This window comes from Ranitomeya imitator, chromosome 5, assembly GCF_032444005.1.
Source record: "Ranitomeya imitator isolate aRanImi1 chromosome 5, aRanImi1.pri, whole genome shotgun sequence".
Lineage (NCBI taxonomy): Eukaryota > Metazoa > Chordata > Amphibia > Anura > Dendrobatidae > Ranitomeya > Ranitomeya imitator.
The window spans coordinates 362,988,523-363,014,299 of record NC_091286.1 but is presented as its reverse complement, the minus strand read 5'-3'; the positions used below and the strand labels follow the sequence as shown (position 1 = coordinate 363,014,299).

Sequence of the window (25,777 nt, the reverse complement as noted above, 5' to 3'; positions counted from 1 at the left end):
TGTAAACGCGTTAAAACGCTGCATTTTTTAGACGCCTGCGTTTTTGCATGTTTTAATACAAACGCGGCGTTTTGACGCATTTACACACGTTTTTTCCAGCGTTTGCGTTTTTGAAACGCATGATGAGAAGTGTGTGACAGCTGCCAATCATCAAAATCAACAAGAAAACCCACTATAAACAGAAATAGCTAGGGTTAGGGTTAGGGTTAGGATCCCTAGTAACCCTAGGGATCCTAACCCTAACCCTAAGGGATCCTAACCCTAGCCCTAACGGATCCTAACCCTAACCCTAAGGGATCCTAACCCTAACCCTAAGGGATCCTAACCCTAACCCTAAGGGATCCTAACCCAAACCCTAAGGGATCCTAACCCTAACCCTTAGGGTTAGGGTTTGGGGTTGGCTTATCAGTGTGTATTCTTGTGTTTTTCTATTAAAACGCATGTGTTTAAAAACGCATGCAAACGCATGTGCTTAAAAATGCATGCGTTTACATAGACAGCAATAGTTTTTTTTTGCCGCAAAAAAAGCATGTGTTTTTTTGCGGCAAAAAAACGCCGCTAGAAATTACTACATGTTGCATTTCTACAACACAACGCATGCATAGAAAAGACGCATGCGGTGGCAAAACGTGGCAAAACGCATGCGTTTTTAATGTTAAGTATAGGGAAAAAACGCATGCGTTTTTTTGCGCCAAAACGCAGCGGCAAAAAACGCAAATGTGAAACCAGCCTTAGCCAGTATAAGTACATGTGGGGATTCCCTAGCAACCAGGCAACTGTCGAGTAACGAGTATATTCGCTCATCACTAGTAATAAGGTGCCAGTCTGCGTGTTAACATTTTCTTGTGAACAAGATGATCACTGTTTAGCTATTGTAACCCTTCATAACTGGGTGCTTTTCCATTTTTGCGAGTTCCAGATGAAGCATAATTTGATGCAAAACAGCTATAGCCCAGTCTGTGTGTCTTCACTCGGTATTCCCATATGATTTTGGAATAAAAAAGTACAAAATAATATGGTACTGAGTGCCACTTATTTTTCTTCTAGTCATTTTTTTATTTTTCTGTTGTCAAGCCGTATGTGGAGCTTGACCTGGGTGAAACAATTTGTAGTTTTGAATGACCTAATTTATTTTGACATAAAATGTACAGGGAATCGAGGAGAGAGAGATTCAAAGCATTTTTAAATGGCAAAAAAACACAGTTCCGGCTTTGTTTTTTTGTTTTAATTATACTGTCACGATGTGACTGTCCTGGTGTGACACGACCTGGCAGGTGGTCGGTCACAAAACGGCGAAACACACAAGGGTACACCGGGGACACTTTAACAACGGTGGGCCCTGTCGGTAGGGAACAGGGAATGGGCACCTCCTGAACTCACCTGAGGCTGTGCCCTGATCTTGCTACCGTCCCTATATGGGTTCTTTCAACCCGTCGCCGACCAGGATGCCTAGTCCCTCACTTGCTCTGCTCTAATCCCTATGTAGGGAACTGGCAGGTAAGAGCACTGGTCCCACCGCTGCACTAATACAACACTGGGAAAGTTACAAACAACAAAGGGACAAAGAAACAATAACACCACACTTAGCTTTCTCTGCTGCAATGCACCGTACAGCAGAGTAAGGCACCAGGAATAAGTATTCAGCTGTAGAACAACAGCACTCAGCAAGCTCCTATTCCAGCAAGGTTGGTATCCAAAGGAGCTGTATACCAAACAGTCAGCTGATGCACCAACTGACCGTTTAAAGGAAGGTGGGAGTGGTCACCACCCACAAGAGTAGAACAAGCTGCAATGCAATTACACCAGCAGCCACCGGGGAAAAACTGCATTGACCCCTGATGACCTGAAAGGAAAAAAGGTTTTAATCTGAAGGAAACCAGATCTGCCACAGATTCAAACATGGATTGTGACAGTACCCCCCTTTCAATGAGGGGCCTCTGGACACTCAAAACCGGACCTCACCACATAACAACCTATGGTGAGGATGCCTTGATCCACCAAAGTTCACCTCAGCAGTCACCTGACTCTCAGGTTTATTGCAAACGTGGCCTGATGAAAATGCCACCAACGAAGGCTCCAGAGGCGCCACAAACCTCCAGAGGGCCGACCTGGGGTTTGAGTTGTGTACATGCATAACTGGGGGTAACTCCAACTGATAAGTCCCTGGGCTGAGAATGGCTGACACCCGATATGGCCCAATCACCCTGGAACTCCAGGACCCCGTTGCACACTTCCACCTGATGTTTTTGGTGGACACCCATACATACTCATTTACACACAGGTCCGGACCTGAACGCTTATTTCCATGCATGCGTCTGCCACAAGATGGTGAATTCTTAGAGGACTTGACAACAGAGGCATCCTCCTGTGTCACCAAACTCACACCCCCTTTATGCTCAGAGGGAACCACCACCCTCCTCTGACCCCTCCTCCTAGGAGGTCTCTGACACACCGGGTTAGTATGTAGTGAGGGTAGAGTCTTGCCCCTACTCTCTGGCAGCATCTCTGCTGCCCCCACTGGAGAGGAAGGGGTAGGTTGTAGAAGGACGGCAGAGACAGTTGCCCCTGGGCAGCAGCCATCACACGACTGATCCCAGCTGACCACTTCCCTTGACCGCCAATCTATGACCGGGTTGTGTCTTTTCAACCAAGGGATTCCTAAAACGATGGGTGTTGGTATTCCCCCCAAGACGTAGCACGACAGGAACTCCTCATGATGAGTCCCTATACGCAGGTGTATATCATCCACGACTTGGGTCACCCACCCTTGGCTGAGTGGTACGGAGTCAATGGCCTGGACGCTTAGGGGTTTAGTTAGTGTTCTACACCTCAGGCCATGGGTCTGGACAAAATGAGCATCCACCAGAATGACACCTGCTCCACTGTCCACAAGCACCGGTATACACTCAGTTACCCCGCCAACCACTACTTCGGCTGACAGGTTACACTGAGAAGATATGGAGGAAATATACACTCCCTGGTCGCCTCCCTCCACACAACCAGGGGAATGCAGCTTCTTAGGTGGTACAGGTATTTTGGCGTGAGCTGGGCAGACACCGATAAAATGACCGGTCTGTCCACAGTAAAAACATGCCCCCACACTACGGCAAACCGCAGGCAACCCCATTTGGGAAACAACTCCACCCACCTGCATGGGCTCATCCACCTGCTCAGGTGTGTCCCCCTCCCTAGCAAGGACTACCAGAGACACATTAGGTGTATGTCTGTCCCTCAAGCGTCTATCTACCCGGATGGCAAGGGACATGGCGGCCTCCAATGACCTGGGGGCGGCATACTGCACAAGAGTATCCTGCAACCTTGGAGACAGACCCTGCCTAAAATGGCTCCTAAGGGCAGGGTCATTCCACTGTGTGTCAGTGGCCCATCTCCTAAACTCCAAGCAGTAATCCTCAGCTGGCCGAGCCCCCTGCTTGATTTTACGCAGTCGGGATTCTGCCAGGGAGACGTCATCAGGATCCCCATACACAAGCGCCAAAGCCGCAAAAAACTCGTCTACCGACCGTAAAGATGGAGAACCGGTCGGCAGGGAGAAAGCCCAGGATTGAGGATGACCCTTAAGAAGGGAGATTATAATCCCCACACGCTGTTCCGCACTCCCTGATGAATGAGGGCGGAGCCTAAAGTATAGCTTGCAGGCTTCCTGAAAAACCAAAAATTAATCTCTCCCACCAGAGAACCTGTCAGGAAGAGATATCTTGGGCTCTGGTTGAGCATGAACCTGGGCCGAAGCACAAAACCCCACCAACTGCTACAGCTGCTGCACCACCTCACCACGCAGCACCTTAAACTCGTCGAGAGATGGGAAAAAGTTCCACAAAGTCAACTATCACTGCAGCCCTCCACCAGTGGGACCTTAATGGCAGAGTCGCCCGACAGAGGCCTCTCCTCAGTGCAATACGTATGAAAGCCCGCATAGTTTGCTAAAACACACATGAAGGACTCTCTGGTCTGATGACATGAATATAGACGTTTTTGGTGATAATTCTAAGTGGTATGTGTGGAGAAAACCAGGCACTGCTCATCACCTGCCCAATACAATCCCAACAGTGAAACTTGGTGGTGGCAGCATCATGCTATGGGGGTGTTTTTCAGCTGCAGGGACAAGAAAACTGGTTTCCATTGAAGAAAGTATGAATGCGGCCAAATACAGAGATATCCTGGATGAAAACCTCTTCCAGAGTGCATCATTCCCAAGAAGAATCATGGCTGTACTAGCTCAAAAGGCTGCTTCTACTCCATACTGAGCAAAGGGTCTGAATAGTTATGACCATGTGATATTTCAGTTTTTCTTTTTTAATAAATTTGCAAAAATTACTACATTTCTGTTTTTTGTCAGTCAAGATGGGGTGCAAAGTGTACAGTGATGAGGAAAAAATTAACTTTTTTTTTAATTTACCACATGGCTGCAATGAAACAAAGTGAAAAATTTAAAGGGGTATGAATACTTTCCGTACCCACTGTACACAGCTCTGCTACATGCAATGACACTGTTCATTATCATATCTTGCAGTTCCTGATAGGGACCTGAACAGAGGCTGCCCAAGTTCATCAGTCACATGACCTGAAAGGTTCTTGAGTTAATAAGGTGGAAGGTCCTTCAGCTGCTCAGCTTGTGCAGCCTCCATGCCGGTCCTGGTCCTGCATAAATCACATAAATTAGTGTGTGGGCAGGAGGAGGGAGAGCAGTTTTCTCTGTGATTGGGAAGGCTGTGGTGTCATTTGTTCTTTTCCATCACAGAAAGCTGCCTCTGCAGTATAAGACACGATCATCTTTTAGCAAAAGTTTTTCTTGTTCAAAAGTGTGCCTCATAATCCGAAAAGTAGATTATAACTTTGTACTGCCTCTAAGATGATTAAATACAACAAAATCTTAGTTACTCTTTCAAGGGTTTTTTCTCGATGAAAATAAGACAAGCTTATACTCGCTATCCTTAATGGTGCCGTTCCAGCAATGTCAATGTGGTGTCTCCCAACTGTCCTTTGTCATTGTTATTCACACGAGCATTGCAACTAATCAGAGGCTGCTGACCAACTACAACCTTCACTATTTTGTCAGAGCATACCACCGCTGTGACAGAATATCGAGGAGCAGCTTCTGATCAGCAACCTCTGATTGGCTGCAGTACTAAAGTGACAAAACAATGTAACACAAGCATCCGGAGATGTAGCACCGATATCGCAGGAGCAGCACCGATATGGGAGGCCGTGTTGACACTTTTACGCAGTATAGTTTTGACTAATTCTTTATACAAAGACTATTGAACCTAAATAAATTTCTGTTTCCTAAATAGTTTCTGTCCATAGGTGGAAGGTATGTTTGGAATTGTGTTTACATTTTCTGTATGGAAGGAAGCAATCCATGTTAGCATCTCTATTACAACTCATCTCAGAGGAAAAGAGGATTACAGAAATGATCTTCTGCTCATGTACAGTCATGGCCAAAAGTTTTGAGAATGACACCAAAATTATATTTTCACATGATCTGCTGCCCTCTGGTTTTTATTAGTGTTTGTCTGATGTTTATATCACATACAGAAATATAATTGCAATCATATTATGAGTACCAATAGGTTATATTGACAGTTAGAATGAGTTAATTCAGCAAGTCAATATTTGCAGTGTTGACCCTTCTTCTTCAAGACCTCTGCAATTCTCCCTGGCATGCTCTCAATCAACTTCTGGACCAAATCCTGACTGATAGCAGTCCATTCTTGCATAATCAATGCTTGCATTTTGCCAGAATTTGTTGGTTTTTGTTTGTCCACCCGTCTCTTGATGATTGACCACAAGTTCTGTTATGAAAGGCAATTCAGTACTACAATGGACATAGCGGTCAGAGCACATACAGTGATCTGACAATAACCCAAAATCATAGAACGAGCTCTGAGACGTGGGAACTCTGCAGACCGCAATCCCTAATCCTCTCCAAACAACACTAGAGGCAGCCGTGGATTGCGCCTAACTCTGCCTATGCAACTCGGCACAGCCTGAGAAACTAACTAGCCTGAAGATAGAAAATAAGCCTACCTTGCCTCAGAGAAATACCCCAAAGGAAAAGGCAGCCCCCCACATATAATGACTGTGAGTTAAGATGAAAAGACAAACGTAGAGATGAAATAGATTCAGCAAAGTGAGGCCCGACTTTCTTAACAGATCGAGGATAGAAAAGGTAACTTTGCGGTCTACACAAAACCCTAAAGAAAACCACGCAAAGGGGGCAAAAAGACCCTCCGTACCGAACTAACGGCACGGAGGTACACCCTTTGCGTCCCAGAGCTTCCAGCAACAAATTAGACAAGCTGGACAGAAAAAATAGCAAACAAATAGCAAAGAAGAACTTAGCTATGCAGAGCAGCAGGCCACAGGAATGATCCAGGGAAAAGCAAGTCCAACACTGGAACATTGACAGGAAGCCAGGATCAAAGCATTAGGTGGAGTTAAGTAGAGAAGCACCTAACGACCTCACCAGATCACCTGAGGGAGAAAACTCAGAAGCCGCAGTACCACTTCCCTCCACCAACAGAAGCTCACAGAGAGAACCAGCCGAAGTACCACTTGTGACCACAGGAGGGAGCTCTGCCACAGAATTCACAACAAAGTTCTCAATGGGATTAAGATATGGGGAGTTTCCAGGCCATAGACCCCAAATCTCTATGTTTTGTTCCATGAGCCATTTAGTTATCACCTTTGCTTTATGGCAAGGTGCTCCATCATGCTGGAAAAGGCATTGTTGGGCGCCAACCTGCTCTTGGACGGTTGGGAGAAGTTGCTCTTGGAGGACATTCTGGTACCATTCTTTATTCATGGCTGTGTTTTTAGGCAAGACTGTGAGTGAGCCGATTCCCTTGGCTGAGAAGCAACCTCACACATGAATGGTTTCAGGATGCTTTACAGTTGGCATGAGACAAGACTGGTGGTATCGCTCACCTCTTCTTCTCCGAATAAGCTGTTTTCCAGATGTCCCAAACAATCAAAAAGGGGATTCATCAGAGAAAATTACTTTGCCCCAGTCCTCAGCAGTCCACTCCCTGTACCTTTTGCAGAATATCAGTCGGTCCCTGATGTTTTTTCTGGAGAGAAGTGGCTTCTTTGCTGCCCTCCTTGAAACCAGGCCTTGCTCAAAGAGTCTCCGCCTCACAGTGCGTGCAGAAGCACTCACACCAGCCTGCTGCCATTCCTGAGCAAGCTCGGCACTGCTGGTAGTCCGATCCCGCAGCTGAAACAGTTTTAAGATACGGTCCTGGCGCTTGCTGGTCTTTCTTGGGCGCCCTGGAGCCTTTTTGACAACAATGGAAGCTCTCTCCTTGAAGTTCTTGATGATGCGATAGATTGTTGACTGAGGTGCAATCTTTGTAGCTGCGATACTCTTCCCTGTTAGGCCATTTTTGTGCAGTGCTATGATGGCTGCACGTGTTTCTTTAGAGATATCCATGGTTAACTGAAGAGAAACAATGATACCAAGCACCAGCCTCCTTTTAAAGTGTCCAGTGATGTCATTCTTACTTAATCATGACTGATTGATCGCCAGCCCTGTCCTCATCAACACCCACACCTGTGTTAATGGATCAATCACTAAAACGATGTTAGCTGCTCCTTTTAAGGCAGGACTGCAATGATGTTGAAATGTGTTTTGGGGGTTAAAGTTCATTTTCTGGGCAAATATTGACTTTGCAAGTACAGTAATTGCTGTTAAGCTGATCACTCTGACATTCAGGAGTATATGCAAATTGCCATTAGAAAAAATGAAGCAGTAGACTTTGGAAAAATTAATATTTGTCTCATTCTCAAAATTTTGTCCATGACTGTACATATCAGAACTGCCTTTCCCACAATCAAACATCTAGGCACTTACCTTTGGCATATAAACCTGCATGATGATTTTATAGTTACTTATCCATTAGTGCAAATTTTTGTTTCGAAGTGCATTTATTAGGATGGGTTTTATTATCCATGGAATCTAGATTGCGTACATTCATGCTCCACCAATACTCGTTTTGATAGCTCTCTACATGGACATCTGGTGGCAGAATATGGCCCAGGCTTAGAGCCCTTGACTGCATTGTGCCGTAATGATTTACACTAACATAGATGAACCACTGATATTATCATGTAAAGCAATCCTTACAGTGTGTTTTCTCAGTTAAAGTTCCTTGATGCATGTTGTAATGGTTTCCTATTGACGTAGACAGACTTTCTGAATATCAACAAATATATTATATGAAGTGACACAGTCCACAGGTGCCCAAGGAATCCACTTTGTGCATAGCATAAAAAAGTACTAAAGACGGCGCTCTTCAAGGAGATTTTTTTTTAAAATCCTTTATTATTCCATTATTGGATTTTTTATGGAATAATAAAGGAATTGTTTTGTAATCTCCTTAAAGAGCTCTGTCTTTATTACATTTTTCATGATATGCACCAAACTTTCTGAAGATGTATCTTGATTCTGGCACATTTTTAAAGCTTTCCCTGCAATATTTTGATATTCATGTCTGCCAGATTCATTACAGTATATGCTTGCATTAAAGTACCCAAATTAATAGCGACGATCGGGTATATTGAAATTATATTTCCTTGTAATATATGTGGTATCAGAATATTATAGGTCACAGGGCAAGTGACTCCTATAATTCTTAATAATATGTAACTCCTGCTGTTGCGGGACATGTTTTCAAAGAAAAATCAGAAGCCTCATTCAATAACTGATTTAAGAACATTGACCACATCTTCCAAACAATACCAGGGGGAAGCTGAAGTTTGTATTACACTGTCAGCCATAGTTTCCCCATCTGTGCTGATCATTTTGTGTCACTTAATTCACTGCTAGTCCCAATATGATTTTCCTTACAAGTGGAATCCACAGTGTACCTTGCCTTCCATTGTCCTTCAGGTTAACCAGCAAGCTCGGGTGCTAACCGAATGTCTTAGGCGTGCTCGAATAATATGTTTGAGTCCTCGCGGCTACATGTCTCGTGGCTGTTCGACATCTGCACCACATACAGGGATTGCTTCACAAACAGGCACTCCCTGCAAACGGCCACGAGAAATGCAGCCGCGGGGACTCGAATATATTATTAGAGCACGCTGAAGACACTCGGCTAGCACGTGCGCTCATCACTAATTGTCACGCAAAGAGGAACAACTCTAGGAAGGGACAAATTGTAATCGATAATTTCTGCAGAGGCACTGTACTTATGTCACATTTTAGTTACACATTATATACAGAACATCAATGACACATGTCTATGGATATTCATAATATTGCTGGAATGTCTCATTTTATGTGAGTGCCCAGATTAAAAACTTAACAGGTAATATTGCAGTGCCTATGTAATAACACGTTCATTAGAAATTATAGGAATTAAATTAAGTAATTCGGTTGGGAAGTGTCAAATATTATTTCCCAGTCACATGGATGGCTACCAATATTTGCATCCGTCATCGGGGACTTCATGATTGTCTTTATTACTTGTGTTCCTGATTCATCTGCAAATGCAAAATGCCCCAAGAGCTTTACCTCCATGGTTGTTATACTAATGGTTTCCAACTGTGCAGCAGATCTGTGTCAGCGGATATGACATACATTAATAAGTTGGATCATGAGCTGTACAATGTCTTTGAACTCCATTATCAACTTCTAAAACATCTTCATTGACTAAAACAGCAAATGTATCTTCGGGAGACCTTGGGATGAGGATTCTTCCGAACAGGATATTAGTTTGTAATAGAAACTAAGGCAGGGAAGAATTTCTTCTGACTTAATATGAGCTCTGCCAGAAAAATGAGGGGAAAGATTGCAATCTAAAGGCTGTAAAAGGCGAGAAGCCTGCATTTTCTGACACTGAGTATGATGCTCTCTCCTCCAACATCTGAGCTGCCAAGAAATAAAACAGATCAGGTAAGTAAAAATAGATCCTATTTAAAATGTATGAACCTAAGTGTGTTCTACAAGCGGTAACCGTGCGCCTGCATTCTGCTGTTCATTAACACTAGATAGTTTGAGCAGCAGAGGGGCATTTATCTCCTGCAGTTAAACATTTACGTGCATGTTGATTATAAGAAGACATGACAGTCTAAATATAGGCAGAAATATAACCAGCAGCTGCTTTCTTGTACTGTGCACCCTGCCCAGCACTTTCTACGGTTCCTATAACTGCTCTGCTAGTCGACATGACTTTTCTTTATGGTAAATAATCCCCCCAACTTAAGGTTTCTTTCAGCGTACTGTACATCTTCCTGCCAGAGCCAAGCGAGCACAGTAGTGTCATCTTAGTGCAGTGGGTGGTCCGCGATGGTCTGTGTGTCAGCCTCGTGCTAACATATTATATGCCGCCATGTTAACCATATTGGCTGGATAAGGCTGTATTTGGCATTGGGAAAACTCTTAGGTCGTACTACGAAAGCAAAGATCTTTCATGTACGTTAAACAGTCTTAGAGTTTGAGGGGACTGTAACAATTTATGTTTTGATCTTTTACTACAATGTCATATTTTACATATTCAAATAATAAACCAAAGAAGTAGAATTTTTGTTTACCATTTCTTTACGTTTAAAGAGAACCTGTCGCCAGGTTTGTCCCATGTGAGATACAGACATCACCTTTCAGCCCTCATATACAGCATTCTAATATGCTGTATATATGCCCCCAATCCGGCCTGCAAGACAAGAAAAAGAACTTGTGTAATACTCACCTACGGTGCGGTCGTGTCCCATGGGCGTCTCTGGTCTTGGTCCGGTGCTTCCCTTCTTCTGTGCCCCAATACTTTTCTCCATATACTGTAATGTAGTTTAATGTGTGCACATGGTCAATACAAACAACTGACAAATTTCAGTATGACAAGAAACTAACAAATAACCATAAATGTGGAGGCAACTGTAGCTTCAATGTAGGAAAAGGGTCTTGATAGTTAAAACTTCCATACATATGAAATTAAAGACTTCTAAATCTCGTAACATCAGTGGGATCGGTTAACCATCTGATGGCTATGTGTGTCTTTCTACTCTCCAACAGATTATGTCCTTGGAGAAAATGATGTATAGATCCAATCCTTAGGTTCTCCAGGGAACAAAGCTGGTGATAGTAAATTTTGTCAGCACCTTTCTCCCTTCTCCCCATCGAAAACACATGAACACTTGGTGTATGACGGAGCCAGGAGAGATATGAGAGTAATATGGCAGGATGTATTGCACTATACTAAATTTGTCATTAAAGGGATGCTACTACTCGGACAACCCCTTCTCTATCTCTGTGTTTCTCAATTATAAAATAATAACTCCTATACTCACCTCCAGTGCCTGTGCGGATCCAGCTGTGTCGACACTGGCACTCCCAGGGCTCGCATGACATTATTATGTCACACAATCCCTGCAGCCAATCAATGGCCTCTTCACTCTGCACACCATCAGAACAATCAGGGATCTGGAGAAAGTGATAGGGCAGGGATAGGTACTAGCTTCGGATGTCAATTACATCCGTAATGTAGGAGAGTGAAGCCCAGCGATGATTGGTCCCTGGGATCACGTGACATAACAATGTAACACGTTCCCCAGGAGAGCCAGTGCCGATACTGCTGGAGTTGTGATGGCACCAGAGGTGACTGTAGTTGTATTATCTCACTGGGGGGGGGAGATCAGTGATTCAGAAGAGATTGTTCATAGTGGACAACCTTTTTAACTGTATACATTCTAATTTATTTGCAATTGTATGGAGCTTCACAAGTTTTGCCTCATTTTTTAAGGCCTTCGGACATATTTATCAACAATGTCTAATTTTTGCACAATTTAAACTTAAACTAAACAGTCTCAAAACATGCCAGATTTCTCCACGTGACTCGTGTTTGATAAATCTGGGTACATTTTAACAGTCTAGTCTAAAGTTTACACCACTTATTACTTGACTCAATTTGTGACACAAATGTGCTTTTGGCACATGATGTTGCATGTTAGGCCATGCAACTTTCCCACTAAGCCACACACCTTTTCAGTGAGGGCACACCCCTTTGTCAGATATGTTGCAGAAAGGTCCGAGACACATAAATATTTTGAATGTCTGAAAAGTCTTTTGGCTCAAATTCCGGCAGAACTCTGTGGCATTTAGCTTGATAAATGTAACCCAGCGTATCTGATTTCGAACTCACCGAACGAACAAAATAGAATAGTATGTCAGTGACGCCGGTTTTATATTTTAAGTGCGGATTAGGCAGCATACAAAATGTAACAGCATCTTGTAAAACACCTGGGAAAGACTGCAGATCTGAACGCTGTAAGCAATGTGTACACTACAGAAATGAAATTAGAGGAGTAATATTCTCCTTAACAGGTAAGGAGGACATGCAGTCTCCGTGGGACTTGTTAATTCCTCATGGCAGCAAAAAGCTGGAAACGAAGGCGAATAATCCTTGAAGTTATGAAAGTTTTATGTGAAAAGCCTAAAACTGAACAGTAAATAATATTACGCCCTGAAAGGTTTTTCGTTCCCTATAGTGTGCGTCTCATATCTGCTGCGGCTGGTTTGGAAGCTTACAATATTTTGGATCGTACGGAATAAACCAGCACAGTGTATTGCTAATCTGAGATGGTCTACTGTCTTGTGTGTTTTATTCATTGTGTAAATACACTGTATTGCAGTACCTTTGTGCAAAGAGAGAAAATAAACTGAAGATTTCAACCAACTTATTATTTATTTACATAATTAGACTATCACACATATACTGTACATTAACCTGGACATATACGGACCTGGACAAGAGGTGGGTGAGGCAGCTGACTGCTTAGAGCGCCCCCTTGCGGTAGGCAGTGGGTACACAACATACTGAAAATAACATTTTTATAGTAATTGATCAAAGAATTTCTTATATTGTTGTTCCACTTAACAGTATGTGGAGATATGCCATGAAGAACGATTGCCTCCAGAGGTTACCGGTACCCAGCAAACAGATTGAAGCCAAGTATTGGTAGTAACATTCATGTTGTACATTAGTTTTATGATATGGTAACTGAATAGATGCCATGATCACATTAATCATTACTCACATATACTGTAGTACCGATCTCATATCTCAGGGGCCTTTAGAAATGCTAACTCTTCCCCAAAAATCTTACTCCATGAAATGCACATATTTTGTCTGAAATGAATGTATGTTAATAACTAAAGTTTCACACTCGCGTTTTGAGGAGCTGCGGACTTCCTCCGTGAAGCCCCGCCCTCGACCGCACCTCCGCCGCTAGCTCCGCCTACTTCTGCATGCGGCCTGCGGACCTATCCTTAACATTAGGTATGCAGGTCGTGCGGCTGTATGCGGATGCTTCTGCATGCGTCGTTTTGACGATGTGGAGAAAAAAAAGAAATTGCTACCAGTTGCGTCCTACGCTGGTCGTAGCAATTTTAATGTGTAGGAGTGAAAACAATTTAAAGAAAATTACATCTAAAACTACGATGTTTGTGGTGAAAAAGATTGTGTATCCCATATTTACAGCTATGCTGCAGGTTTACTAAGAAGCATATAGTACGTGTTCTATAAACCAAAAATAATGACCTAACGAGGTACTATGGGCACTTCTAAACTATAACAAAACCATATGAAGGTGGGAAGCTCAAGCCCAATCAGATTGTTCAAAATATTATTGGTTCAAACATAGACATAAAATATTAAAAACACATAAAATATGGGAAAACATATGCAAAGACTTGCCAACAAGCCGAACTTAAAATAGTGAAGTGCCTAAGGAAACCAAATTTGGTAAGTATACTATTCAACAGAGTCCTAAAAAGTTAATAAACACATGCACTGGCTCATTGAATGGACAAATATAATACCAAATACGACCATATTATATATATGCTTCAAAGAATAAGGAGGTTGTAGTCAATAGCATTTCTTATATGCACTATGGTTATGTCTTGTCTTAGCAATGCTTCAGGCTATTAATGTGCTTGACTACTAGTATCAGGATGTACACTATTGCAATGGCACTTCTTTTGCACAGAATTGGATTTGCACTATGGCACTTTAAAAATGACCTATGGCAATTGTTTACCTTCTTATATAGCCTGCATCTTATCAATTATGGGCTTATTTTCCGTTTAAGATTTATTTACACCAGCATGCCAGTGCAAACATTACTGTTTGAAACATTAATATAATATGGTTATATTTGGTATTATATTTGTCCATTTAATGAGCCAGTTCTTTTGTATATACCCTTTTTAGGACTCGGCCCTTCTCTATTGAATAGTATACTTACCAAATTTGGTTTCCTAAGGCACTTGCCTATTTCAGGTTAGGCTTGTTGGAAAGATTGTTTTATACTATCCTGAGTTCTGTAGCAGTCTTTGCATGTGTTTTCCCTATTTTATGTGTTTTTTCTATTTTATGTCTTTGTACCAATAAAGAATGTCTTGAGCAATTTGATTGGGCTTGAACTTCCCTTAGGTTTTAGTATATTTTCTAGTGTGTGCGTGCGTGCGTGCGTGCGTGCGTGCGTGCGTGCGTGTGTGTGTGTGTGTGTGTGTGTGTCACAAAATTAGAATATCAAAAAGTTAATTTATTTTAGTTCGTCAATAAACAAAGTAAATCTCATATACTGTATTATATATAATCATTACAAAGTTCATTTATTTCAGTTCTTTAATACAAAAAGTAAAACTTATATATTATAAAGAGTCATTACAAAAAGTGATCAATTTCAAGTGTTTATCAATTACTGCTTCAATGAGGCGTAGTATGGAGGCGATCAGCCTGTGGCACTGCTGAGGTGTTATGGAAGCCCGGGTTGCTTTGATAGCAGCCTTCAGCTCATCTGCAATGTTGTGTCTGGTGTCTCTCATCTTCCTCTTGACAATACCCCATAGATTCTCTATGGGGTTAAGGTCAGGCGAGTTTGCTGGTCAATCAAGCACAGTGATACTGTTGTTTTTAAATCAGATATTGGTACTTTTGGCAGTGTGGACAAGTGCCAAGTCCTGCTGGAGAATGAAATCTCCATCTCCAAAAAGCTTGTTGGCAGAGGGAAGCATGGAGTGCTCTAAAATTTCCTGGTAGACAGATGCGCTGGCTCCCCAAACCATCACTGATTGTGGAAACTTCACTCTAGACCTCAAGCGGCTTGGATTGTCTGTCTCTCCACTCTTCCTCCAGACTATGGGACCTTGATTTCCAAATGAAATGCAAAATTTTACTTTCATCTGAAAACAACACCTTGGACCACTGAGCAACAGTCCAATTCTTTTTCTCCTTGGCCCAGGTAAGACGATTCTGGCATTGTCTATTGGTCATGAGTGGCTGACACAAAGAATGCGACACTTGTAGCCCATGTCCTGAATATGTTTGTGTGTGGTGGCTCTTGAAGCAATGACTCCAGCAGTAGTCCACTCCTTGTGAATCTCCCTCAAATTTTTGAATGGCCTTTTCTTAACAATCCTTTTAAGGCGGCGGTTATCCCGGTTGTTTGTGCACCTTTTTCTACTACACTTTTTTCTTCCACTCAACTTTCCATTAATATGCTTGGATACAGCACTCTGTGAACAGCCAGCTTCTTTAGCAATGACCTTTTGTGGCTTACCCTCCTTGTGGAGTGTGTTAATGACTGCCTTCTGGACATCTGTCAAGTCAGCAGTCTTCCCCATGATTGTGGTGCCTATTGAAACAGACTAAGTTACCTTTTCAAATGCTTAGGAAGCCTTTGCAGGTGCTTTTTGTTAATTATTCTAATTTACTGAGATAATGAATTTTGGGTTTTCATTGGCTCTAAGCCATAATCATCAACATTAACAGAAATAAACACTTGAAATAGATCACACTGTTTGTAATGACTCTATATAATATATGAGTTTCACTTTGTGTAATGGAGAACTGTAATAAATTAACTTTTTGATGATATTTTAATTTTCTGAGAAGCACAAGTACGTGTGTGTGTGTGTGTGTGTGTGTGTGTGTGTGTGTGTGTGTGTATATATATATATATATATATATATATATATATAGTATATATTCTAGTTTCAGCTATCAGTACATAGTCTTATTTCAAGATTGCATTTTTTATATTTTATCCTCTGTACAGTATTATGGTAGCAGACACAGGGGCAGGTGGGCTGAGACATGTTATCAGTGGTGTGGTGTGGTATGGTGTGGTGTGATCTTGTCATATCTGCCTCCAGCTTTTAAAAGGAAGTGTTACTTTTCATTGTTCTCCTGCCAGTTATGATAATAACTACTGTTAAGTTATCTCCACACAACAGGAAGGTGTATCATGTAAATTTAAATATAGATTGTCACATTACAATGTAGAAAAAAGCATAAAAACAATAAGCATTTTATGGCATGTTCCCTTTTTCCAGGACTGAGTTTTCCCTTGCAGTATATTTATCCATTCATCTCACCTTTTACACTTTCATGTTGTTTGTTGTTTGTTTTATTTCCTATGGCAATTTTTGTGTTAATACAGTCTATAGTGATAAAATGTGTCTCTGTGAATGTAATTTCAGTGAGCACAGTTTCACAATTTCTGTAGTGTGTAATTCTAGCTTTGATTTCCAGCGTTTGTCATTGTCAATAAAGTAACAAACTTACTGTGTAGTTATTATAGAAAAAATATGCACATTATAAACGGCTTTCTCTGTTAAGTTGAATATCATGGTAGTTACAATTGTGTGGGGCATACTGTGTGCAACACAGGGGAGATAGATTCCTCTGTTAATATGAAAGCAAAGCCTGTGTCTCTGTAATACTGAACAAAATCATCTGATTCACTAATATATACAGTCATGGCTGAAAGTGTTGGCACCCTTGAAATTGTTCCAGAAAAATGAAGTATTTCCCCCAGAAAATTATTGCAATTACACATGATTTCTTGATTATGTTGCGCTCCATGGTCAAAGGAACACCAAGATGTCAAGAGATGGACTTCTAACCTTGAGATTGTTTATATTGTTCAGGAATTTGGTTCTCAAGGAAGGATGAGTGGACCTGTGGAATCTCAGTGTAACAACCCTGCCGGCATCACTGCATGGCCTTCCATTCCCCACCTGCCTGTTACATCAACTCACTCACCCAGTGCCATGCTGTGAGATCTGTCTGCTGCTGGCTCCATGCCATGTGCTTCATGGCGGCTTGCTCTGTGTACACTTCCTGGCTGTGTGCATAGGGGGCGGCGCCAGCCACTCCGGATTCTTATTGAGACTGTGTGCATCTCTCTTGGGTGTTCCTGGCCAATAGCCTTGAGGCCTCTGATACTTAAGGCATCCTCTCCCATTGGAGGATGCCTGAGCAAACTATTCCCCTCAGTTAGCACTCGCTACTGAGCTGCCAGGTCGTGTGTTTCCTGTCTCAGAGGGCTGCAATACTGCAGGCCTTCATCTGTGTTCTGTTTGTGTATCCGTGTCTGTTCCTGTCTGAACTCTGGTCTATGTCCATTCCTGTTTCTCCTTTGTCATTTGTCATTTCCCACTCTGCTGTGTGTACCTCCGCCTTGTCCATCTGCTCCGCTTGCCACTTTCTGTGGCTCTGCATCTCTGCTTTGTTCTGCCTCAACTGGTGGTTCTGTGCCTCTCGGCTTTCCTCACCACAACCTGTGGTTCTGCACTCTTTCACTCTTGGTGTTACCTCCTGCGGTTCTGGCTCTTGGCTCCGCCTCCAGCGTCTCCGCTCTTGGCTCTGCCTCCAGCGTCTCTGCTTTTGGCTCCGTCTCCACTCTTGGCTCCGTCGCCAGCGTCTCCGCTCTTGGCTCCGCCTCCAGCATCTCCGCTCTTGGCTCCGCCTCCAGCATCTCCGCTCTTGCCTCCGCCTCCAGCATCTTCGCTCTTGGCTCCGCCTCCAGCATCTCCGCTCTCGGCTCCGCCTCCAGCATCTCCGCTCTTTGCTCCGCCTCCAGCATCTCCGCTCTTGGCCCCGCCCCCTGCGGCTCCGTCCTTGGCTCTGCCTACTCTACTCTCTGCTCTGCCTTCTCCTTCCCTGCTCTGCCTTCTCCTTCTCTGCTCATAGCTCTGCCTTCTCCTTCTCTGCTCATAGCTCTGCCTTCTTCTCTTCTCTTACCTCCACCTCCTACTCTTACTCTGCCTCCTGTGATTTTGCTTTGCTTCCACTTTTGCTCTATCTTTATTCTGCAACTTGCCATACAGGTCTCTACCTGTTTCTTTATATTCTCCAGTCTGAACAGGTGCTTACCTGTTTCCATACATCCTTCTGAATACCAGTTCTTACCAGAGTATCAGTCCTGTCTGCCAGTACCAGCCGTGCCCACCTGTCAGCCTGAGTGCCAGCCGTGCCCGTCTGCCTGTCTATATCTCCGTCAAGCCAGTCCGCCGGTCAGGGTCTCTGTCACAGCCGTGCCTGCCTGCCCGTGTCTTGTCCCCGGTGGGATCAGCATCCACAGTCCGACTCCACCCTGGAGTGGTACCTGGTAGCTTCCTATTGCACAAGTCTGACCTGTTGTGAATTCTGTGGCAGAGCTCCCTCCTGTGGTCACAAGTGGTACTTCGGCTGATTCTCTCTGGGAGCTTCCGTTTGTGGAGGAAACTGGTACTGCTGCTTCTGAGTTTCCTTCCTCAGGTGATCTGGTGAGGTCGTTAGGTGCTTCTCTACTTAACCCCACCTAATGCTTTGATTCATGCTTCTTGTCAGTGTTCCAGTGTTGGACTTGTGTTTCTCTGGATCATTCCTGTGGCCTGCTGCTCTGCATAGCTAAGTGCTTCTTTGCTATTTGTTGCTATTTTTTCTGTCCAGCTTGTCTATTTGTTTTGCTGGAAGCTCTGGGACGCAAAGGGTGTACCTCCGTGCCGTTAGTTCGGTACGGAGGGTCTTTTTGCCCCTTTGCGTGGTTTTCTTTAGGGTTTTGTGTAGACTGCAAAGTTATCTTTCCTATCCTCGTTCTGTCTAGAATATCGGGCCTCACTTTGCTGAATCTATTTCATCCCTACGTTTGTCTTTTCATCTTACTCACAGTCATTATATGTGGGGGGCTGCCTTTTCCTTTGGGGTATTTCTCTGAGGCAAGGTAGGCTTATTTTTTCTATCTTCAGTCTAGTTAGTTTCTCAGGCTGTGCCGAGTTGCATAGGTAGCGTTAGGCGCAATCCACGGCTGCCTCTAGTTGTGTTTGGAGAGGATCAGGGATTGCGGTCTGCAGAGTTCCCACGTCTCAGAGCTCGTTCTATTATTTTGGGTTATTGTCAGATCAGTGTATGTGCTCTGACCTCCATGTCCATTGTGATACTGAATTGCCTTTCATAACAGTACAGGAAGCCAAAAGTACTAATGATTCTCAATAGAGGGAAAAAAGAAGTTCTGAGACCATTTTTTTTTCTTTGCACTGTGTTTTGCCTTTTTTTTCCCCTAGACATTTGGGTGGTTCAGTACACAGGTGTAGCGATGGACATTAGAAGTCTGTCTTCATTTGTGGATCAGCTCTCGGCAAGAGTACAAAAGATTCACGACACTATTGATCAGAAATCTATGTTAGAACCAAGAATTCCTATTCCTGATTTGTTTTTTGGAGATAGAACTAAGTTTCTGAGTTTCAAAAATAATTGTAAGTTATTTCTGGCCTTGAAACCTCGTTCCTCTGGTGATCCAGTTCAACAGGTTTTGATTATTATTTCTTTTTTGCGCGGCGACCCTCAGGACTGGGCATTTTCTCTTGCGTCAGGAGATCCTGCATTAAGTAATATCAATGCGTTTTTCCTGGCGCTCGGATTGCTGTACGATGAGCCTAATTCAGTGGATCAGGCAGAAAAGAATTTGCTGGCTCTTTGTCAGGGTCAGGATGAGATAGAGGTATATTGCCAGAAATTTAGAAAATGGTCAGTGCTCACTCAATGGAATGAATCTGCGCTGGCAGCTATGTTCAGAAAGGGTCTCTCTGAAGCCCTTAAGGATGTCATGGTGGGATTTCCTATGCCTGCTGGTTTGAATGAGTCTATGTCTTTGGCTATTCAGATCGGTCGACGCTTGCGTGAGCGTAAATCTGTGCACCATTTGGCGGTATTACCTGAGCTTAAACCTGAGCCTATGCAGTGCGATAGGACTTTGACCAGAGTTGAACGGCAAGAACACAGACGTCTGAATGGGCTGTGTTTCTACTGTGGTGATTCCACTCATGCTATCTCTGGTTGTCCTAAGCGCACTAAGCGGTTCGCTAGGTCTGCCACCATTGGTACGGTACAGTCAAAATTTCTTCTGTCCGTTACCTTGATCTGCTCTTTGTCATCATATTCTGTCATGGCGTTTGTGGATTCAGGCGCTGCTCTGAATTTGATGGACTTGGAATATGCTAAGCGTTGTGGGTTTTTCTTGGAGCCCTTGCAGTGTCCTATTCCATTGAGAGGTATTGATGCTACGCCTTTGGCCAAGAATAAGCCTCAATACTGGACCCAGCTGACCATGTGCATGGCTCCTGCACATCAGGAGGATATTCGCTTTCTGGTGTTGCATAATCTGCATGATGTGGTCGTGTTGGGGTTGCCATGGCTACAAGCCCATAATCCAGTATTGGATTGGAAATCCATGTCGGTGTCCAGCTGGGGTTGTCAGGGGGTACATGGTGATGTTCCATTTTTGTCAATTTCGTCATCCACCCCTTCTGAGGTTCCAGAGTTCTTTTCTGATTACCGGAATGTATTTGATGAGCCCAAGTCCGATGCCCTACCTCCGCATAGGGATTGTGATTGTGCTATCAATTTGATTCCTGGTGGTAAATTCCCAAAAGGTCGACTGTTTAATTTATCCGTGCCTGAGCACACCGCTATGTGCAGTTATGTGAAGGAATTCCTGGAGAAGGGGCATATTCGCCCGTCATCGTCGCCATTAGGAGCAGGGTTCTTTTTTGTAGCCAAAAAGGATGGCTCACTGAGACCTTGTATAGATTATCGCCTTCTTAATAAGATCACTGTTAAATTTCAGTACCCCTTGCCTTTGTTATCTGATTTGTTTGCTCGGATTAAGGGGGCTAGTTGGTTCACCAAGATTAATCTTCGTGGTGCGTATAATCTGGTGCGAATCAGGCGAGGCGATGAATGGAAAACTGCATTTAATACGCCCGAGGGTCATTTTGAGTATCTAGTGATGCCATTCGGACTTGCCAATGCTCCATCAGTGTTTCAGTCCTTTATGCATGACATCTTCCGAGAGTACCTGGATAAATTCCTGATTGTGTACTTGGATGACATTTTGATCTTCTCGGATGATTGGGAGTCTCATGTGAAACAGGTCAGAACGGTTTTTCAGGTCCTGCGTGCTAATTCTTTGTTTGTGAAGGGATCAAAGTGTCTCTTTGGTGTGCAGAAGGTTTCATTTTTGGGGTTCATATTTTCCCCTTCTACTATCGAGATGGATCCTGTTAAGGTCCAGGCCATCCATGATTGGACTCAGCCGACATCTCTGAAAAGTCTGCAAAAGTTCCTGGGCTTTGCTAATTTTTATCGTCGCTTCATCTGCAATTTTTCTAGTATTGCCAAACCATTGACCGATTTGACCAAGAAGGGTGCTGATTTGGTCAATTGGTCTTCTGCTGCTGTGGAAGCTTTTCAAGAGTTGAAGCGTCGTTTTTCTTCTGCCCCTGTGTTGTGTCAACCTGATGTTTCTCTTCCATTCCAGGTCGAGGTTGATGCTTCTGAGATTGGAGCAGGGGCTGTTTTGTCGCAGAGAGGTTCTGATTGTTCTTTGATGAAACCATGCGCTTTTTTTTCCAGGAAGTTTTCGCCTGCTGAGCGGAATTATGATGTGGGCAACCGAGAGTTGCTGGCCATGAAGTGGGCATTCGAGGAGTGGCATCATTGGCTTGAAGGAGCTAAGCATCGCGTGGTGGTATTGACTGATCATAAGAACCTGACTTATCCCGAGTCTGCTAAGCGTTTGAATCCTAGACAGGCTCGTTGGTCGCTGTTTTTCGCCCGTTTTGACTTTGTGATTTCGTACCTTCCGGGCTCTAAAAATGTGAAGGCGGATGCTCTGTCTAGGAGTTTTGTGCCCGACTCTCCGGGTTTATCTGAGCCGGCGGGTATCCTCAAGGAAGGAGTAATTGTGTCTGCCATCTCCCCTGATTTGCGGCGGGTGCTGCAAAAATTTCAGGCTAATAAACCTGATCGTTGTCCAGCGGAGAAACTGTTTGTCCCAGATAGGTGGACAAATAAAGTGATCTCTGAGGTTCATTGTTCGGTGTTGGCTGGTCATCCTGGAATCTTTGGTACCAGAGAGTTAGTGGCTAGATCCTTTTGGTGGCCATCTCTGTCGCGGGATGTGCGTTCTTTTGTGCAGTCCTGTGGGATTTGTGCTTGGGCTAAGCCCTGCTGTTCTCGTGCCAGTGGGTTGCTTTTGCCCTTGCCGGTCCCGAAGAGACCTTGGACACATATCTCTATGGATTTTATTTCAGATCTTCCCGTCTCTCAAAAGATGTCAGTCATTTGGGTGGTCTGTGATCGCTTTTCTAAGATGGTCCATCTGGTACCCTTGTCCAAGTTGCCTTCCTCCTCTGATTTGGTGCCATTGTTCTTCCAGCATGTGGTTCGTTTGCATGGCATTCCAGAGAATGTCATTTCTGACAGAGGTTCCCAGTTTGTTTCGAGGTTTTGGCGAGCCTTTTGTGGTAGGATGGGCATTGACTTGTCTTTTTCCTCGGCTTTTCATCCTCAGACTAATGGCCAGACCGAACGAACCAATCAGACCTTGGAAACCTATCTGAGATGCTTTGTTTCTGCCGATCAGGATGACTGGGTGTCCTTTTTGCCTTTGGCTGAGTTCGCCCTTAATAATCGGGCCAGCTCGGCTACCTTGGTTTCGCCATTTTTCTGCAATTCTGGGTTCCATCCTCGTTTCTCTTCAGGACAGGTTGAGTCTTCGGACTGTCCTGGTGTGGATACTGTGGTGGACAGGTTGCAGCAGATTTGGACTCATGTAGTGGACAATTTGACCTTGTCCCAGGAGAAGGCTCAACGTTTCGCTAATCGCAGACGCCGTGTGGGTTCCCGACTTCGTGTTGGGGATCTGGTTTGGTTATCTTCTCGTCATATTCCTATGAAGGTTTCCTCTCCGAAGTTTAAACCTCGTTTCATTGGTCCTTATAGGATTTCTGAGGTTATTAATCCTGTGTCTTTTCGTCTGACCCTCCCAGATTCTTTTTTCATACATAACGTCTTCCATAGGTCATTGTTGCGGAGATACGTGGCACCTATGGTTCCATCTGTTGACCCTCCTGCCCCGGTTTTGGTGGAGGGGGAATTGGAGTATATTGTGGAGAAGATTTTGGATTCTCGTGTTTCAAGACGGAAACTCCAGTATCTGGTTAAATGGAAGGGTTATGCTCAGGAGGATAATTCCTGGGTTTTTGCCTCTGATGTCCATGCTCCCGATCTTGTTCGTGCCTTTCATGTGGCTCATCCTGGTCGGCCTGGGGGCTCTGGTGAGGGTTCGGTGACCCCTCCTCAAGGGGGGGTACTGTTGTGAATTCTGTGGCAGAGCTCCCTCCTGTGGTCACAAGTGGTACTTCGGCTGATTCTCTCTGGGAGCTTCCGTTTGTGGAGGAAACTGGTACTGCTGCTTCTGAGTTTCCTTCCTCAGGTGATCTGGTGAGGTCGTTAGGTGCTTCTCTACTTAACCCCACCTAATGCTTTGATTCATGCTTCCTGTCAATGTTCCAGTGTTGGACTTGTGTTTCTCTGGATCATTCCTGTGGCCTGCTGCTCTGCATAGCTAAGTGCTTCTTTGCTATTTGTTGCTATTTTTTCTGTCCAGCTTGTCTATTTTAAATAGTTTTGCTGGAAGCTCTGGGACGCAAAGGGTGTACCTCCGTGCCGTTAGTTCGGTACGGAGGGTCTTTTTGCCCCTTTGCGTGGTTTTCTTTAGGGTTTTGTGTAGACCGCAAAGTTATCTTTCCTATCCTCGTTCTGTCTAGAATATCGGGCCTCATTTTGCTGAATCTATTTCATTCCTACGTTTGTCTTTTCATCTTACTCACAGTCATTATATGTGGGGGGCTGCCTTTTCCTTTGGGGTATTTCTCTGAGGCAAGGTAGGCTTATTTTTTCTATCTTCAGGCTAGTTAGTTTCTGAGGCTGTGCCGAGTTGCATAGGTAGCGTTAGGCGCAATCCACGGCTGCCTCTAGTTGTGTTTGGAGAGGATCAGGGATTGCGGTCTGCAGAGTTCCCACGTCTCAGAGCTCGTTCTATTATTTTGGGTTATTGTCAGATCAGTGTATGTGCTCTGACCTCCATGTCCATTGTGATACTGAATTGCCTTTCATAACACTGACCTCACCATCAGAGGCTCCACTGAACACCTAGGAAGCTACTTAGTTACGCCCCTTCCAGGGAAGTTCGGTCTGTGGTCCAGTGGGGCCACACCCCCAGGTGCCCATGCCAACCAGTCTTGGCACAAGCGTTACACTCAGGTTCTGGTAGCTGACCCGAACTTTAGTCCAAAGTTGGGCGCAGGTACCAGAATAGTACCTAAATTTGAACTAGAACCCCAACCCCATTGAAAACAATGGGGACCCAAACTCTGGAGCTTCGTCTCTCTCCCTCTCTGCAATGGACTTCCCCTGGAACTCTAATCATTGCAACGGAGGTCTGGAGGGAAGTCCATGTTCAGCGGACTGTCCAGCACAAACACCAAACTTTTAAGTTCGGGATCGCTCATCTCTATTCTCAAGTCATCAGTCAGTTCTCTTCTCGTCTTTCTGTTCTCCATGCTTAGTGTGGCATACACAGACACACAATGCAAAGATTGAGTCAACTTCTACCCTTTTATCTGATTTCAGGTGTGATTTCCATTTTGCCCACACCTGTTACTTGCCACAGGTGAGTTTGAACAAGCCTCACATGCTTGAAGAAAAGTTGTTTTGGAAAGGTGCCAACAATTTTGTTCCTCCCATTTTTTTGTGTGAAACTATGGCCAATCTGCTTTTTTTTCCTGTTTTTGTTGTGTTCCAATACACACAAAGAAAATAAACGTGTAATTGCAATAATTTTCTGGGAGAAATACTTCATTTACTGGAATGATTTAAAGGGTGCCAACACTTTCGGTCATGAGTGTATAACTATTTACATCTTCGGTCACTTTTTGTGTTTTCCGTAAAAGAAATAGGTTCTCTTTAAAAATAAATTCTACTGTCGTAATATATATCAGTTTATTATTGAATGATAGTGATGTCACCAATGAAAAAGTTTAGGCCACAATACTATAAATAATTGTTCTCTGAATTTTCCCACAGAATATACTGAAATAATTTATTTCTGTGGGAAGAGAAATGTGATACAGAAATGTCAAAAGGAATTGACTTTCACTGGGGGATAAAAATCACTTCTGATGTCCAGAACAAGGCCAGTTTCCATGTATCCATCAGTGAAGTGTTTAGAGCTCTGAACTTCGTCTGTTTGTAACTTATTGTTTATTGTTTACAAATTAAGTTTCATCTCAAGCTACTCTAAGAGTCAAGATTAAAGTACAATTACACTCTTGGGAAAACAAAAGCATTAACATACTGTATCTCTTTTTAATAACATATCTTGGATAACATTAAAGGGGTTATCCAGGATTGGGAAAAATGATAGTAAACCCTTTCTCCAGAAATAGAACTACTCTAGTATATGGCATGTGTCATGTATTGCAACCCAGCGCAATCCATTATAGTGGGGAGTATCAATAGTACCAGAGATAATCTTCATACAATCTTGATGCTGTTTTTGTTAAAAAAAAAACAAAAAAACCCCTCCCAAAAACAGCAGACTTTTTTCTTTGTCCTGTACATTGGTTAGAAATTATCTATTTAGT

General features: G+C 43.6%; 1 protein-coding gene across 36 annotated transcripts in view; it reads left to right on the top strand.

Moving 5' to 3' along the window:
• RIMS1 (regulating synaptic membrane exocytosis 1) overlaps positions 1-25,777 on the top strand; it is a 540,636-nt gene that overhangs the window by 460,390 nt on the left and 54,469 nt on the right. The window contains exon 1 of one of the 36 annotated variants that reach the window (XM_069726611.1): positions 9,635-9,919. The exons of the other annotated variants lie outside the window; for them this stretch is intronic. The gene's annotated coding sequence lies outside the window, so the exon portion shown is untranslated. Of the gene's footprint in view, positions 1-9,634; positions 9,920-25,777 lie in introns of those variants that run through there. 36 annotated transcript variants of the gene reach the window in all.